At 44.4% G+C, this 16,108-nt stretch overlaps 1 long non-coding RNA gene across 1 annotated transcript in view; it reads right to left on the reverse strand.

Moving 5' to 3' along the window:
• Positions 1-963: 963 nt before the first annotated feature.
• Positions 964-16,108, reverse strand: part of LOC134336898 (uncharacterized) — a 58,669-nt gene continuing 43,524 nt past the window's right edge. Inside the window, exon 4 of the long non-coding RNA XR_010015904.1 lies at positions 964-1,283. This is a non-coding gene — a long non-coding RNA (uncharacterized LOC134336898). The remainder of the gene's footprint in view (positions 1,284-16,108) is intronic.

Consider the following 16,108-nt stretch of genomic DNA (forward strand, 5'->3'; position numbering starts at 1 on the left):
AAAACGTTGACTGTTTACTCTTTTCCATAGACGCCACCCGGTACGCTGAGATCCTCCAGCATTTTGTGTGTGTTGCTTTGGACTATAATCACTGCCTAATATAACACGCAATTTGTTGTTTTATGGCAACCGTACAGGGCAAAGACATGAAATTACTATAAATTACAAAAAAAAGTGCCAAAAAAGGATAAACGAAGACAGTTCAGAAACTGATAGTGGCAGGGAAAAGCTGTTCCTGGATACTTTACACATACACGTATACATAGGATTCAAGACCAGATGAACGGCTCATTATACACAAGTCTTATTGGCACCATCTCATCTCATATACACAGATTACGCACGCTCTCATGTGAATGGTCCTCTTGCACATTGTATCCATCCCCCAATCTAAGAGTTTTTGCAGCAATCACTCAAGTTGAGTATGATGTTCTCCTCAGGGGTTGTCTATTGGTGTCTGTGGAGGCTGATCCAGGATCCACATATTCTGGTGCAGAGTGGACCAGAGTTAGTGGTGACTGTGGTTAGTGGCTGGGTCTTTTGATTGTTCAGTCTCTCCTTTCACAACTATCGCTTGTTCTCAGCAGCACAGCATGATTGCTGTCACGTAGTGCAGCTCCCTCTTGAACAGATTCCTCCAGGTGTATCCATTGAGTGCGATCTCTTCCCAGTTTTTAGATGTAATGTTGAATTTCCTCAGGCTGATTCTTTTTAATTATTAAATTTTTATTGCAACACCAACAAATTACATTCAATGCAACCAGTTGCCAATTACATTTTGACTGTTTAACCCAGCCACCCCCAACCTTCATCACCATCCCCCCTCCACCCCTCTCTCCCCCCATCCCTCTCCCCTCCACCAACCAACTGAATAGTAGTACATACACAGACAAAGCATTCCTATTTTAACAAAAGATCTTTTAAGTTAGATATCAAATTTGTCCACATTAAGATTGTGTTTGGTCGTGCATCATTTACTCTTGCTGATGAAAGTTCCAGGTGAGAAATGTCCAAAAAGCTCTGAAGCCAGTGAGTATTTGAAATATCATGGGGAGGTCTCCAACGCTGGACTACAATCTTCTTAGCTGCAGTCAGGCCTGCCAGCCAGATTTTGCGTGTTTTTTTCCGTAAGGGAAAGGTGGGAGTCATCATTTAGAAGATGTACAGCAGGGTCCATTGGTAATTGTACTCCCATTAGTTCTGTTAGAGTACTGATAACCTTCCCCCACAAACCAAAAACCTCTGGACATTCCCATACAACATGTATAAAAGAGCCAACGGTTCTGTGGGGGCAAAATGAGCAATATGGGTTAGGAACCAGTCCCATCTGATTGTCTAATTCTCAGTGTTAAATATGCTCTGTGACAAAATTTCAGGTGTATATACAGATGATTTGGGTTTTTCAAAGCACCGGCAGCATTATCCCAAATCACATCCCAGTCTAAGTCTTGTCCCAATTCAGATATGTCCCTATCCCAGGCTTTCTTTCCCGATGTGGGCATATAATTCTGGGAGTTTATTTTATCATAGATATATGACACTAAATCTGTCCTGGAGCACTCTGTATCCAACTTAAAATGTCCTCAGGCTGATTTTGATGTTATCTTTAAAGTGTTTCCTTTGCCCAACAGGGGCTCACTGACCTTCCTTCAGCTGGGAGTAAGGGATCTGTTTGAGGAGACGTGAGTTAGGCATCTGAAAGACATGACTGTCAGATGGAAAGTTTGTGCCTCTCCCCAGTAGGAGGAGTGGCAGGTCGGAGGCAATTGGTGGATTTACTGGTCAAAGGGTCAGCTTGCCCCTCACCATCAAAAGCATACCCTTTTGATAAAGTCTCATATATTAAAGGTTAGCATGCATACTCCAGATTCTGAAAAAAAACTCAGTGGCCACTTTATTAGATACTTTCTGTATGTTTGTTGTCTTTTGCTTCTGTAGCCCACCCACTTCAAAGTTTGACACGTTGTGCATTCAGAAATGCTCTTCTGCACATCACTGTTGTAACATGTGGTTATTTGAGTTACTGTCACCTTCCTGTCAGTTTCAACTAGTCTGATCAACCTCCTGTGACCTCTCTGATTGACAAGGTGTTTTCGCTCACAGAACTGCTACTCACTGGATTGTTTTTTTGTTTTTCACACCATTCTCTGTAAACTATTGAAATACTCAACCCACCCCATCTGGCACCAAAAATCACTCCACGGTCAAAGTCACTTAGATCACATTTCTTCCCCATTCTGAAAGTTTGATCTAAACAACAAATGAACCTCCTGACCATGTCAGCATGCTTTTATGCACTGAGTTGCTGCCACATGATTGGCTGATTAGATATTTACATTATCAAGCAAGTGTACCTAATAAAGTGGCCACTGCGTGTATTTCATTGTCCACAATGCAATCCGCAGGGTATGAAAGGAATAAATGCTGTTCATTTTTTAAACTTGCAAATGGGAAGGAAGTACAGATTCCTTTGCACAAGTTCACTGCTGCATTGACTCTTACAGATTATCACCAAGTTAAAGAAAAAAGTTATTTGCCAAACTCGGCAAGTTTTGAATATCAGTCCACCACAGGGGATATTTGCATTTCATCTCCCTGGTCTAATCCAGTGTTTTACAAGGAACCCAGGGAAGTGTATTTGTGGGTAGCAGACACCAACAGAATCAACAAACTCATTCGTAAGGCCAGTGATGTTGTGGGGATGGAACTGGACTCTCTGACGGTGGTGTCTGAAAAGAGGATGCTGTCCAAGTTGCATGCCAAGATGCAACACAGAGCGTCATAGGAAGTCATTCCTGCCTGTGGCCATCAAACTTTACAACTCCTCCCTTGGAGGGTCAGACACCCTGAGCCAATAGGCTGGTCCTGGACTTACTTCCTGGCATAATTTACATATTACTATTTAACTATTTATGGTTTTATTACTATTTATTATTTATGGTGCAACTGTAACGAAAGCCAATTTCCTCCGGCATCAATAAAGTATAACTATGACTAGTCTATGTCATGTCCCCGTTGATTTGTACATGCTGTAGGTGGCTAACATGAGCAGATTTTGATCCTCTGATTCATGATGAGAGACAATAGTCCTTTCCATTGTTACTCCCCCATCCAGCATGGCATCCATCACTTCCCGTGAAAGGAATCACATACAGACGGAATAAAGCAACAAATTAAAGCTCCAACTACAGTGAAAACAGAACTCAATCAGCCAGGCTTTCAGAGTCAGAGTGCCCTCATACACTGTGTGTTTAATTTTTTAGAACAAATATACCAAAGAATATAGGGAGAATGTAACTACAGCTGTGAAGATCCCTGCTACACCCAGTCACCCTGTGATCTCTAAGCACAAAATAATCTGCAGATGCTGGGGCCAAAGCAACACTCACAACACGCTGGAGGAACTCAGCAGGTCGGGCAGCATCTGTGGAAAAGATGCTGCCCGACCTATTGAGTTCCTCAAGCATGTTGTGAGTGTTACCCTGTGATCTCTGTCTCAGAGGCTGATGTCAGGCCGTCTTTCAGGAGGGGGAACCCTTGTAAGGTGAAGACGCTGATGGTCCCTGGTAGAGCTCTGAAAACGTGTGCCAACAAAATGGAAGGTGTATCCAGAGGCATTTTCAACCTCTCATTGCTACATTCAGAAGTTCTCACCTACTTCAAAAGGGCAACAAATATACCAGTGTCCAAGAAGAGTATTGTGAGCTACCTTAATGACTATCGTCCAGTAGCACTCACATCTCTGATGATGAAATGAGAGGTTGCCACAACAGGTCTATGACAGATACAATCTCAATGGCTCTTCACATGGCCTTAGATCACCTGGACAATACAAACACCTCTATCAGGATGCTGGTCATTGACTATAGCTCAGCTCTCACAGTCCTGATCGGTAAGCTACAGCCCCTGGGTCTCTGAAATTGGATCCTCAACTTCCTAACTGGAAGACTACAATCCGTGCAGATTGATATTAATAATTCCTCCTCGCTGACCATCAGCACCGGCATGCCTCAGGGATGTGTGCTTAGCCCATTGCCCTATTCTCTCTATACTCATGTCTGTGTGGCTAGGCACAGCTCAAATGCCATCTATAAATTTGCTGATGATACAACCATTGCTGGCAGAATCGCAGATGGAGACGGGAGGGAGTACTGGAGCAGGATATACCAGCTGGTTGAGAGGTGTCGCAGCAACAACCTTGCAATCAATGTCAGTAAGACCAAAGAGTTGATTGTGGACTTCAGAAAGGGTAGGACAAATCCCTCATGGAGCGATCAGAAATAGACAGAGTGAGCTGATTCTGGCAGAGCTTAGGAAGACATTGGCGCCGAACGGCGACTCCTTTGCTTGTATCTTCGGAAACAGCTCTATTTCTATCTTTAATACCTCTACTTTTTCCCTTTGGAGTTCTTTTGAAGACCCTGACCTGGAGTTACACGCGGACTTCAGTTCTTTGCGGAAATGGGACCAGTTCTTGGGGTCTCATGACTGGCCATTTTTTGATATGCCAAGGACGCGGCCTAGAAGACTAGCGCGCCTTCAGGGTGCTGGAGTTTGATGGCTCTGGAGGCGGGCAGATTCGAGGTCGGTGCTGCCGCAGACAACTGGTGTGTCGTGGGAGACAGAAGATTGAAAGCAGCGAACTGGCTGCTGGCTGTGTGCCCAGAGACCCGAGCTCTCTGGGACAGAGCTTGGAAGAAACGATGCAACAGACTTCTAACATCGTAGATCAGCGATTTTTTTTTTGTTCTGTCTCCCCTCTCACTGTGAAGCGGGGACACCTTTTTATCCCTTATTAGGGAGAGAGAGAGCCTGTGGTATGTCAAATTACCGGGTGAACAAGTAGTCTTTGGGGTACTGCAAGTCTGTGTCTTTACTGATGCTTTGCTGAATGCTTGAGTGCTCGGTGGGGGGTGCTGATACTTTTTGGCTAGTAGGGGAGGGGGGTCGTTGCTTTGCTGATGCTTATGCGTGGGTGGGGGAAGCTGGGGGAGGGGCTTTAGGGTTCTAACATTTGACTGTCATTCATTCTTTGGGACACTCTGTTTCCGTGGATGTTTACAAAGAAAAAGAATTTCAGGATGTATATTGTATACATTCCACTGTTATTAAATGTCCCTATTGAAAACCTATTGATTTCAAGTTACTGGGGTATCAAGATCTTTGATGATCTAACCTTGTCCAAACATAATGATGCAGCTATAAAGAAGGTAAGACAGCAGCTATATTTCATTAGGAGTTTGAGGAGATTTGGTTTGTCACCAGAGGCACTCAAAAACATCTACAGTTGTACTGTGGAGAGCATTCTGACAGGCTGCATCACTGTCTGGTATGGAGCAGGGCAGGCTCCTGCACAGGATCAAAAGAAGCTACAGAAAGTTCTAAAATTAGACAGCTCCATCTTGGGTACTAGCCTCCGTAGTATCCAAGACATCTTCAAGGAGCGTTAACTCAGAAAGGCAGCGTCCATCATTAAGGGCCCCATCAGCAGGACATGCCCTCTTCTCATTGTTACCAAGGTAGGACGTACAGAAGCCTAAAGGCACATGCTCAGTGACTCAGGAACAGCTTCTTCCCCTCTGCCATCCGATTCCATTGAAACTATGAACACTACCTCACCTTTATTATTATTATCGATCTTTAATATCTCTATTTTTTCCCTTCTTTGCAGAAATGGGACCTGTTCTTGGGGTCTCATGACTGGTCATTTTTTGATATGCCAAGGCACTGCTTTTAATTTAGCTATTTAATACACATATATATACCTACAGTAATTGATTTACTTCATTATTTTTTCCCTGTATTATCATGTATTGCTTTGTACCGCTGTTGCTAAGTTGACAACTTTCACAACATATACCACTGATATTAAACCTGATTCTGTAGAATAAAACTTCTGGTTGACTCTCTCAAGGAGGAGATATGCAACTTTATTGCACATAAGTGTAGTTCCCTATTACTCTTTGATGGCTTTCTGCTCCAGGTGGAATTCATTGCCAGATACAGCTGAGGAGGCCAGATCATTGGGTATATTTTCAGTGGTGGTTGATAAGTTTCTTGATAGTAAAGGTGACAAGAGTTACAGGGACTATCCACATGATCAATGCCTCTCATTATCTTGTACACTTCTATCAGGTCACCTTTCATCCTCTGTCGCTCCCAGGAGAAAAGGCCGAGTTCACTCAACCTATCCTCATAAGGCATGCTCCCCAATCCAGGCAGCATCCTTCTGAATTGTCTCCCTAATGCAAATTGTAAGTCTTCCTATCACTGCAGAGATGGTTCAAGGCAGAAACAGAAAAGACCCCACACTGTCTCACGTCTACATGGCCACCCAAAATGGTTGGAATGTGCAGCAGAGATACCAGTTCCCTCATTTTTTACAGCCTTGACGGGATTTGCCTTATGTGGGGATTGAGAATTGTTGTACCATCCAAGTTGAGAGCTAAAGTGTCGGAGGAGCTACATGCCGGTCAGCTAGGCATGGTCAAAATGAAAGCATTGACTCCAGGCTTTATCTGGTAGCCTGGAACAGATCAGCAGATCAAGCAGCTTGCCAAGCACTGTCTGGGATGCCAACACGTCCGGAAGATGCAAAGAGTGGCACCTCTCCATTCCTGGAATGACCAGCATTGCCCTGACAGGGGATTCATGTGGATTCTGGTTGCAGCTACAAGGTGGCCAGAAATGTTTCCAATATCCTTCACTATAGCCTTGCACACTGTTGATGTGTTGAGAAGCCATTTCTCAAGGACTAGTGTTCCAAAACACTTAGTCAGTGACAATGGACCGCAGTTTGTCACGGGACGGTTTCAGTCATTCCTGAAAATGAATGGAATAAGGCATTTTACATCTGCCCCGTAACACCCAGCTACAAATGGCTTGGTGGAAAGATTTGTCCAGAGTCTAAAGAATGCAGTATGAGCAACGTCAGCAGAATGCACTACACAGACACTGATCCGGAAGCTCGCCAATTTCCTCCTTGCATTTCACAATGCAGCATGCTCCACAGCCAACAACTCACCAGCCATGGTGTTCCTAGGCTGTCCTTTGCACTTGTGCTTGGACCTCCTCAAGCCCAATCTCAGAAGGAGTATGCAGGACAAACAGCTGGGACAAACTGAGGGCTCCTCAAACAAGGAGGTTCGATGCTTCACTGAAGACCCAGTGAGGGACTGCAGAGATAATCAAAAGTGGGTTCTTGGAAAGATTAAGGACAAAACTGGACCACTCTCCTACGTGGTGGAGATTGTGTCTGATTCATCTGGGGTTGACGCATTGATCTGCTGAGGAGAGCGGGGTCAGTTGTTAGAGAAGCAAGGTGTCCAGAGATGTCAGGACCACCTCCTGCAGTCCCAGAGTCAATTCCTACAACCACCACGGAGGAGACCACAGAACCTGGGATTGTTTCACACCCACAAGTCTCAACTGTCAAGCAAAGTGATCCTGCTTGTCAAGAAAGATGTTATTCCAGAAGAGAAAAAAATCCTCCAGTGATTAAAGGATTAAATCTTTAGGCCTGAATGGGACTATTTAAAAATTGTTCTATATAATATACTGTGTGTGTATATATATATATATATGTGTGTGTGTGTGTGTGTGTGTGTGTGTGTGTGTGTGTGTGTGTGTGTGTGTGTGTGTGTGTGTGTGTGTGAGTGTGTGTGTGTGTGTGTGTGTGTGTGTGTGTGTGTATGTATGTGTGTGTATATATATATATATATATATATATATATATATAGTGTGGGCACGTGGCCAAGTGGTTAAGGTTAAGGCTTTGGACTAGCCACCTGAAGGTCGTGAGTTCGAGCCCCAGCCGAGGGAACGTGTTGTGTCCTTGAGCGAGGCACTTAATCACACATTGCTCTGCGACAACACTGGTGCCAAGCTGTATGGGTCCTAATGCCCTTCCCTTGGACAACATTGGTGTCGTGGAGAGGGGAGACTTGCAGCATGGGCAACTGCTGCTCTTCCATACAACCTTGCCCAGGCCTGCGCCCTGGAGAGTGAAGATGCCACATACATCATATGAGAGCAACTTACCAAAGTAAAATGAAGTAGCAATGCATTTCCCAGCTCCCATGTTTTTCATTTGATTAGTTTCTGGAGTTACAGAACAAAACAGATGAGTGTGCATCTTCTGGCTCCTGTATCTGCTCCTGGAGGGTAGTCATGAGAAGAGGGCATGCCTCAGACGGTGAGGGTCCTTAATGATGGATGTTGACGTCCTGAAGCACTATCTTCTGAAGATGTCCTCCCAGACATCTTCTACCCAGGGAGAGGAGTGCACCAGCTTGCCAGGCCAATCTCTGAGGAGGTTAAGTGAGGAGAAGAGATGAAGAGAGGCTAAAATTGCAGGAGTCTATTGAAAAGAAAGCCTCAAGGCACATCTACCTCATTGATAACAGTGTTTTCAGATTAACATCAACATGAAGCTCAGTCTTGTTCTGTACTTCCAGGTCACTGACTCTCAGCAGAAAGCCATTCATTTCCCAGAGATCCAGAGCTTCAGCTGCACGTGCAGAAAGGAGGAAACTACTGTCAGAATTAATGGAAGTAATAAAATGCACACTTCATCTACTGGGAGAAAGCACAAGCCGTTAGCTTGTGTTTAATAGACCTATGTTTCGTAAAGCACTGCTTAATAATTGAAGGGACTTGGTTGAAGTGTTAGCATTTGCCAAAACAAGGCTTTTATTGCAGGATTTAGGACATTCCACAAGCCTTTCTCTTTATGTGTGTGAAACTGAGAGAGCCGCTGGTAGCCGCACTTGTCTCCCATCCCGTCCACAAAGCCAGAGCTCATCAGCAATGCCTTCTCACGCCATTACATCGGGCATTTCTGCATGGAGAGGCACACGGACGAAGGAGCGGGGACTTGGCTGAGTTGGGGTACATCCATGAGTTGATGGTGGGGGGGGGGGGTCAGTCAGTGAGCTGCTGAGTTAGTAATTTGTGAACTTGGAATCTGGAGCCTGCAATCGGTCACTGGGTGATGGGGTCGGGGCTGGTGGGTGAGACATCAGAGGGTGGGTGGATGGACTTCAGGTAAATGTTAGGATGGGAGCGGGGTACAGCGGAAGGAGTGGTAACAGGTATTGAAAGCCTAAAGGAGAGAAAATAACCAAATTACTGAAAGAAAGCATAAAGTCCAAGAAATCTTTTAACACTGGGTGGTCCTGCACATGGAGGCCCCTTCAAATCGTACTGCTGTAGGAGCTGACGCTTTTATAGTTTTCTCTTCTAGCCCTACAAATGCCTCAGCTTCAAAAGACTGAAAATAAGCAATATGGTAAAGCAGTTGCTGAAAGAAAACAGAATTCATCAAAAAACAGAAACTCTTTAAAGAGATTGGCTTTATGTGTCACACTTAGATTGAAACACTAAAGCATGCAGTGAATTGCATTGTGTGTTTAATATTTCAATAATATTTGAGTAATCTTGTAAATATATTGACGAGGCATTCTTGCTTGTTTAAAATAGTTCATTATGGGTTATATGTAAAGTACGTTAATCGAATATATCGTCACGCTACCACGTGATAGGTGCGCACCTCGCTGAAGGTAAAAGACGAAGTTACACCCACAACACGCCGGAGGAACTCAGCAGGTCGGGCAGCATCCGTGGAAACGATCAGTCAACGTTTCGGGCCGGAACCCTTCGTCAGGACTGAAGAAGGAGGGGGCAGAGGCCCTATAAAGAAGGTGGGGGGGAGGGTGGGAAGGAGAAGGACACGTTCCCAGGAAGGAGACGTGGCTGTGGTAGCGGGTCTGGGTCAGGATCTGGTCGAAGAGTCGGAGAGAGGTGGAGATCACAGAGGGGGAGCAGTGAGAGAGGGTCTCACTGAACTCCTGTCGCTAAGGGAAGTTACACCTGAATTTTGGACTCCCTGCATTTTCTTTGAATTAATTTAATGTCCTGAGTTACAAAACAGAACCAAATGCTTCGTTCTGTGTTGGATCAAATCAGTAAGGATACAGCTAGCCACAGCCCACAAGTGTCGCCATGTTTCTGGCACAAACATAGCATGTCCACCACTGACTAACCCTGACCCTTACTGTATGCCTTTGGAGGGTGAGAAAATCCATGCGGTCATAGGGAGAATGTACGAAATCCCTATAGACAGCAGTGGAAATCGAACCACGATCGATGATCATTGGCACTGTAAAGTGATTGTACTAACCGCAATACCACCATACCACCTGTTCTGATGAGAATCAGAACCGAGTTCTGATTTTTGAATAAGTAATTCTTTCCCGTATGAATTGACAAAGGCAGACGAGTCAATCTCTGGCCGTCCTTCATTCATAAATTGAATTTCACCTGACAAAATGATATCTTACAGAAAGTGACCTGGTGATCGATCACGCAACACGAAACTGCTCTGTTGAAGGGATGGTGATAAATATTGAGGTAGGCCAGTAAAAGAGGTTATCAGAGCAAACAGACTCGGAAAGAGAATTGCACATCACTAGGTTTGGTTATGTTTGTCATTTTGGTGCAACAAATCACTGGAGGAGTAGGGTTGAATGGTACCACAGCAACTCAAATTCAGCAAAATCAAAGAGCTAATTACGGACGACAGGATGAAAAAACTGGAAGACCATGAAGCCAGTCCTCATTAGGGGAACAGAGGTGGAGAGGGTCAGTAACTTTAAATTCCCTGGCATTAACAAATCAGAGGATCTGTCCTGAGGGCAGCCCTTAAGTGCCAAAGGCGCAACAGTGCCCTTGCTTTTTCAGAGATTTGCACTGCTCAGGATACCAACACTTCCAGACGAAAGGTATTCAGAGCTGTCAGAACCACCTCCTGCAGTTCCAGAGTCAATTACTACAACCACTGCGGAAAAGACCTCAGAATCCGAAATTGTTTCACAGCCACAAGTGTTACCTGCCAAGCAGACTGACCCCACCCCCCCATGTCAGCAAAATCCTCCACAGCAATTAAATCTTTAGGCCTGAATGGGACAATTTACTATGCTGTGGATGTTTATATAGTAGTTGTATTATATAGTATATTGTGTATATAGTTGAGATGCATTCTATATTGAGTTGGAGTTTATAGCTAAGCAGGAAGGAGTGTTGTGTATTTAATATTTCTGTAATATTGTAAATATTTTGTTTGATTAAGCATTCTTTGTTCGTTTAAATAATTTATTATGGGTTATATGTAAAAGTATGTGAATGGCATACGTCATTAAACCACCACATCATAAGTGCGTGCCTTGCTAGAAGTATAGTAATACGAAATTAAGACATACATTTCCTGGCTCTGTGTTTTTCCTTCAATTAGTTTTATGTTTTGGAATTACAACAAAAAAACACCTCTATCAAATGTTCCCTCAATCATGCACATTCTAGGAAATAAAGTCCTAACCTATTCAAGCTTTCCTTTAACACAGGTAATTATTTTTCTATAATTCAGAATTATTTCTGAACAAATATGCAGAGCACCCATGGGACAAAGCTATGAAAATACCATCTTTTTCACTGTGGTTAAATCCACAGCACAACCACAGATTAAAGACAAATATAGTTATCACCCAGTAGAATGACCATAATTAATAAAAATGTACACCCAGCATTCAATATTGTCAGATGCAGGCGAGACTTTATTAAGAAAAGATCTGTGGAAACCGCCTCTAATAATAACCAATATCCTCTCAGGGAGACTCATTATTGGTACTCAGGAGGGTTTAGGATGTTAGGAGGTGGGAAGTCAGATAGTGGAAGGATTGAGAGGAAGGTAGATGTTATGACAAGTAAATCTGAAAGAAAGGACAGGCAGAGACACTGTGAACAATGAATACTGTGGGACTAATGGGCAGAAGTGTGTTGACTTCGTAAACACAAAATAATCTGCAGATGCTGGGGTCAAAGCAACACTCACAACACGCTGGAGGAACTCAGCAGGTCGGGCAGCATCTGTGGAAACGATCAGTTGACGTTTCGGTCCTGACGAAGGGTTCTGGCCCGAAATGTCGACCGATCGTTTCCACGCATGCTGCCCGACCTGCTGAGTTCCTTCAGTGTGTTTAGAGTGTGTTAACTTCAGTGTAAGGAGTATTCAGATTCAGATTTATTTATCAATGAACTGCGAAACATACAACGAAATGCATCATTTGCGTTAACGACAACACACCCAAGGAGTGCAAGGGACAGGCTGCAAGTGTTGCTGCACATTCCAATGCTAACATAGCATGCCCATGTGTAATTCTACTGTGACACTGTAATTTCCTCAGGGATCAATAAAGTATCTATCTATCCATCTATCTATCTATTATGGGTAAGGCAGATGAACTTGGTATCAGATGAATGTAGATGATCAGTACACGGAATTATGATGTTGAGGCCATTACAGAGACACGGTTCCGAGAGGGACGGGAGTGGCAGCTCAGCGTGCCTGGAATTTTGATGTTTTAGATGAGATCGAGAAGTAAATGAGGTGGATGAGTTGCTTACTAATGAGGAAGAATTAGTTGTTTACTGATCACAGAGAGTACATGATGGAGAGCTCATTCATGGAGCCAGAATGGGCAGGGCTGGAAATCAGAAAGGCTCTGTTTTCCATGCCTCAGAGCCAGTCCCATTTCCAGAAGGAGAACATTGAATATAGAACAGTACAGTGAAGGACCAGGCTCTTCAAGGTATGGTCTCTGCGCTGAATACAATGCCAAATTAAATGGTCTCTTCTACGTGCCAATGATCCGAATCTTCCTAATCCTTATCCTAAGGTAGAAATCTACCCTTTCACTTAAATTCTATGTTATTTAGAAAAACAGCGCCGTTCTCTGTTTTCCATGCCTCAGAGCCAGTCCCATTTCCAGAAGGAGAACATTGAATATAGAACAGTACAGTGAAGGACCAGGCTCTTCAAGGTATGGTCTCTGCGCTGAATACAATGCCAAATTAAATGGTCTCTTCTACGTGCCAATGATCCGAATCTTCCTAATCCTTATCCTAAGGTAGAAATCTACCCTTTCACTTAAATTCTATGTTATTTAGAAAAACAGCGCCGTTCCGGTCCAACGAGCCTGCGCTGCCCAATTACACCCATGTGACCAATTAACCTGCAAAATCGTATGTCTCTGGAATGTGGGAGGAAACGCAGATGAAACACGCGGTCGTGGGGAGAACGTACAAAGTCCTCGCAGACAGCGGCGGAACTGAACCTGGGCCGCTGGTGCTGTAAAAGCGTCACGCTCCCTTGCCGCCCCTGATCACGCACTGAGCACAATGCCAAATGAAGCTAAATCTCCTCCGCCTGCACGTGGTCTGTACCCCTTCACTCCTTATCCCCAGCCTGGGTGAGGAAGATAGGAGTCACCCACTTAACCTGAGGGTGACCAGCCTATATGATCACAGTTCACCGCAGTGAACATTGCTGGGTAAAGACAACCCCAAACATTTCCACCACCAGGCGGGGCAGAGGCAGAGGGCACAGTGAAACACCACCACTCGGAGGCTGCCCTCCAAGCTCACCTCGTCCTCACCTGGAGATAACTCAGAGCTCCTTTATCATTACAGCCTCCAAGTCCTGGAACTCCACAGTCAACAACACAGGGGGAGCACTTCCACCAGGGGACCACAGCTGTTGACGGTAATTGCTCACCACTACATCTGAGGACATTTGGAGATGGAGGTTGCCCAGATACCAAAAAAAGGGTCTGAAAATATCTACTGTATATGGAAGGTATCATCATTACCCAGAGCACTTAACGGACAATCAGCTGCCTCCTGAGATGTGACCAGTATGGCAACGAAGGAGAAGGTATTCATGTTTTTATATCACTTCATCTCTAATCCACAGGAGGAAAGTTTGCCCTTAAGGCAATATCATTTGGTCCTCAGTTTTCCCTGCAGATTCACGTTCCTATACGAGGGCTGTGCAGGTTCTTGAATCCACTCGCTACCTCAGTACAGCAACACCACAGCCACTTTCGCCACTCTGCGTGTTTTGTTCTGCGTACGTTCTTAAAAAAAATTCTGTAAAACATAGAACATTACAGCACAGTACAGACTTTTTGGCCCCTTGGCATTGTGCCAACCTTTTGACCTACTCTCAGATCCCTGCTACATAGCCCTCTATTTTTCTATCATCCATATGCCGATCTGAAAGTCTCTTAGATGTCCCTAATGTATCTGCCTCTGTCACCACCCCTGGTAGCGTGTTCCACACACCCACCACTCTCTGTATAAAGATCTTATCTCTGACATTTCCCAGCAACACACATCAAAGTTGCTGGTGAATGCAGCAGGCCAGGCAGCATCTCTAGGAAGAGGTACAGTCGACATTTCGGGCCGAGACCCTTCGTCAGGACTAACTGAAAGAAGAGCTAGTAAGAGAAGACATTTCCCTTTTACTTTCCTCCAATTACACCCCCTTGTGTTAACATCTCTGCCCTGGGAAAAAGTCTCTGGCTGTTAACTCAATCTATGCCTGAGTGGGCAGCCAGTGACTTTCTCCCTGTGTGGAAATGGTTAGTATGAGGGGGCATAGTTTTAAGGTGATTGGAGTAAAGTACGAGGGCGGGTGGATATCAGAGGCAGTTTTTCTTACACAGAGCACGGTAGGTGCATGGAACACCCTGCCAGGTGTTGTGGTAAAGGCAGATATATTAGGGGAATTTATGATTTGAAAAAACTGTGAAGGGCGATGTGGAAGGGAAGGTTAGATCACTCTTAGAGTAAGTTAAAAGTTTGGCACAGCACCATGGGTCGCAGCATCTGTACTGTGTTGTAATGTTCTATGGTCTATGTTCAATGCCTTGGGTCAGTAACTTTTTGACAAATACTCTGTTGGAGCTGGAAGACTTCAGAACTGAGCCAATGTTATAGTAGTTGACATGGTAACTTTGACCGAGAAATGCTGTCACAATTTGCAATCTTAACTAAAAATAACCATAACCAGTACAAACTTCTAAAGTTGTACTGGTGGAAGTGTCCTGGCTGGTCTAGTACAACAACAGGAGTGCACAGGAACATAAGAAGACAGTAGTGGACGCAGCCCTCAGCCCAGTACAGCTGGGCACATCCCTCCCCACCATCATTAGTATCTACATCAGGCAACGTCTATGCCCGTTATGCGTGCCAAGCCATCTTCTTGCTGCGATCATCGGACAGGGGCCTATAGGCCGGAAGTACAACACCACCAGCTTTAAGATCAGCTTCTTCCCTTCACCTGTTTGGTTTTTAAACCCTAATCACTACCTCGATATAACAAAACTATGACCACTTTGACCACACTACAATATAATGGAATCTGCTTCGTGCACCCGTGCTGAGCTCACCAATTTCATCGATTTTGCCTCCATCTTCCACCCTGCCCTTAAATTTACTTGGTCCATTTCTAGCACCTCTCTCCCCTTTCTCAATCTCTCTGCTTCCATCTCTGGAGACAAACCGTCTACTGACATCTTTTATAAACCTACTGATCCCCACGGCTATCTTGATGATACATACCTCTTCCTACTCTGTCTCTATTTTTTCTTTCCCTTCCCCCTTCTCTCTTCTTCTATTCCCCACTCTAGCCTCTTACCTCTTCTCCTCATCTGCCTTAATGTCCGTCCTTCTTCCCTTTCTCCCATGTTCGTATCGGATTCCTTCTTCTCTCAACCCTTACCTCTCCTACCCACCTGGTTTCAGCTATCACCTTCTAGCTATCCTCCTTCCCCTCTCCCCACCTCTTTATTCTGACATCCTCCCTCTTCCTTTCCAGTCCTGATGAAGGGTCTCGGCCCGAAACATCAACTGTTGATTCATTTCAATAGATGCTGCCTGACATGCTGAGTTCCTCCAGCATTTTGTGTGTGTTGCTTTAGATTGTTAGCATCTGCAGATTTTCTCATATTTATGTGTTCTTTCTTGTATAGTTTGTATAATTTATATTTAATTTATGTTTTTCTTGAGAATATTGTCTCTGGTGCTACATGCCTGTGATGCTGTTGCAAGTAGGGTTTTCATTGCACCTGTGCATACGTATATTTGACAATAAACTTAGATTCAGGTTAAGATTTATTTATCACATATAGAGTACATGGAAACATGCAGTGAAATGACTCGTTTAGGTTAACTACCTAAGCAGCCACACATTCCGGAGCCAACAATGCCC

This window comes from Mobula hypostoma, chromosome 23, assembly GCF_963921235.1.
Source record: "Mobula hypostoma chromosome 23, sMobHyp1.1, whole genome shotgun sequence".
NCBI classification, from domain to species: Eukaryota; Metazoa; Chordata; class Chondrichthyes; order Myliobatiformes; family Myliobatidae; genus Mobula; species Mobula hypostoma.